The 2,891-nt window shown below is 43.4% G+C and overlaps 1 pseudogene; it reads right to left on the bottom strand.

The window, feature by feature from the left end:
* Window positions 1-367: 367 nt before the first annotated feature.
* Window positions 368-2,104, bottom strand: LOC118013644 (annotated as a pseudogene).
* Between the last annotated feature and the right edge of the window lie 787 nt (window positions 2,105-2,891).

Here is a 2,891-nt window from a genome sequence, read left to right on the forward strand (position 1 = left end):
GATGTTTACCAAATTCTGTGTTTCTCACAGACTTTTGAAACACATAGAAAATAAGAAATATTCCAGTGAATGAAGCATACCAAATGTAAGTAATAAGCAAGACACATCCTTTGGGGAAACTGCTGTTAAAAAAAAAAAAATCCAGTCTGTATATGCTAAAGTGAAGCAAGGAAATTGAGTCCTTAAATCTTTAAAAATCTGTTTTTCCTCAAATGTCATTCCACAAAATTGGAAGTGAAGGGCTAAAAGGTGAGGAGAAGGAAGGGAGGGAGAGGGAGCATCCATCATTAACACAGAAAGTAAAATTGTACAAATTTAAGCAGTTTATTGTAGACTAAGATCATAATCTGGGACACCAAATACTAGTATAAGAAATTCACCATTTGGCAGGAGCTGGAAGATTTATACTGCTGCCTGAAGACCAGTGAGGAGCAATTAACTGCCTTGGAATAATTCCCCTTCCCACTCCAAATCCTGGTTTCTGCACTGTGCCTCCACAGGGAGGGCCGCTCAGTTCACTACCCGGCTGAACTTTAGGGCCTCTAGGTCCCCACAGGCAGTTATCTCGATGGTCCCCTTCCTGGGTCTTTTCCTCCATGTTCAGATGGAACTCACCTCTGAACATGATGGGCCTGAGGCTAAGGGGCTCAGAATCATCAAACACAACAAACCCCAGACTGGGTAATTTCTTGCCACTGTTAATGCAGAGCTCCACCACATTTCCATGACTTTGAAAAAAAATCTTTAAGCTTCGATTTGTCCACTTCATGGGGCGCGTTGGTGACTATAGGGTGTCTCACAGTTCTTTGGGGTTCAATGTCACCTCGCTCACCAGCCTCACAGATGGGTCTAGGTCCCCTCTGTGGAGGAATACTTATTTGCTGTTCTCACACTCTTTGATCCTTTTGAGGCCTCGGTGGTGGAATCTGAGATTCAGACTTAGACTCTGGTCAAGGCTGTGAAGCTGGTACTTGAAAAACATGAGGTGGTATCCCAGTAACTAGAACAGCTCCACTGAGTGGAAGGTCACCAATGCCCAAGAAAATGTCCTTAAGTCTTCCTATATGATCTGAGCTATGTCTGTGGGTGCTGGGGAAGAACACTTCTGTGTGTCCTCAGGAGCCGGTTCTTCTAATACTAGCTCAGACTTTTTCTGTTGGATTTCAGACATAGCTTCTTGCTCTGGTTCTGGTTCAGCAACACGTTCCTCTAAATGTCCTTCCAAGTCATTGCTGACAGTCTGATCATAGAAAGTTCCGGAATCATCAAGTACCACCTCAGGTGTCTGCTGTCTTTCTTCAGGTTCCTCTGCCTCTTCCTCAGATTCCTCCTGAGGCTCAGTGACAAAGCCACCAAAGACCTTATCTTGGTATCTGAAAACATCGTGAATGTAGAACTTATTTGCAACAGAGTCCTTAGGAGCAAGGAGGGCAAATGTCTGCATGGATCTCCTCAAAGCCTGGTTGTTATTAGAGAGCAACCCCACCACGGGACCACCACACCATCATTCAGAGTGGCATGAGCATCAACATGACGAATCTTAGTGTGGCAATTGGTACAGTTTTGTGACATCACTTTGCTATGGATTTCTTTCTGTCCATAAACTGCATCTGCTGGCTTTCCCTTTGAATCCAATCCCCCACAGACATAAGAAGGGTTCCTTCCATAAAATCTGTGAAGCTTGTTGGGGCCTGGTTCAGTGGTGTGTAATACCTCCTCATAAGTTCCCGCCCCACCAGCAGGGGACTAGGCTTCTCTATAACCATTTCTTTGGTCAATTCAACCTGTGCAGCTGAGCAGGAGTGGAACAAGCTTTGCTCCACAGCATGGCAGAAGGCAAAATCCCCTCACACAACTGTGTCTGCCTCTAATTGTGAAAATTCTATACAACCTTCGGGCCTAATATAAGACTCATCTCTTAAAAAAAATTCCTAACTACTTTATCTCTTCTAGTTAATATGGCTCTTTTGGTGAATGTGATTACAAATGTGACTTCAAGGTTATTTCAGTTATAATAATTGCTACCATTCGGGGGGCTTCTGCTATGTGCTAAAGCCCTGTAGTGAATATGTCATGTATATGACATGATTTAATCCTTATGTAATGGAGTGGGTGTTAATTTTCCATTTTGCAGAAGAAGGAACTACCTTTTAGAGCAGGACATCATCCAGCTCAGAGATCCCTGGACCAAATCTGGATGGTCACTCCAAGTTGCTTGCCCATACCACACTCCTGCAGTTCCTTCTGCCCAACCTACATCCCTGAGCCCCATACATGTGGAATCGGCCAGGACTCTAATTCCAAAGATGGATTTTACTGTCAGCATGGCAACCTCAAAATTTAGAGAAAATGAAAATAGCTTTTTTCCCCCATTTACAAATAAGATCAAAGATACCTAAGAGGGCAAATTATCTGAGGTTTTCATAACTTGTTGGAAAGAGCACTGGTACCAGAATCCTAACTCTGGGTCTGGAGCTCTTTGGCACTGCTCCTCCTTATCAGTATGACTTTCTCCTTTGGCTGGAAAGAATATTGTTGAACAAGTTAATGTTCAGAACACATGAGTTTAAAGGAATTTTTCACCTCAGCCAAGATTTCTTTAGACTGAACATCTGAATTTGGAGCTAAGTAAAAAGCACAAGGAGAGATAGTTGGCTTAGGTTCATTTCCAGTGAGTCAAAAGTGCTATAAAAAACAGAAGGATAAAGATAATTGTGCTGTGCACGTCAGAGGTAAAGCCAGAGGAAGCATAGGTCAATATGCCATTGTCTAGTTAGCTTGCCCACAGCACCTCCTAGCCCTCCCTTATGGCAAGGGGCTTTATACGCTGCTGTCTACAAGCCAAAACAAAGGCCCAATGCCAAACCAGATGCCATTTCTTCCATACCACA

Source organism: Mirounga leonina, unplaced genomic scaffold, assembly GCF_011800145.1.
Source record: "Mirounga leonina isolate KUSES-001 unplaced genomic scaffold, KU_Mleo_1.0 Mir_154, whole genome shotgun sequence".
In the NCBI taxonomy this organism is placed as follows: domain Eukaryota; kingdom Metazoa; phylum Chordata; class Mammalia; order Carnivora; family Phocidae; genus Mirounga; species Mirounga leonina.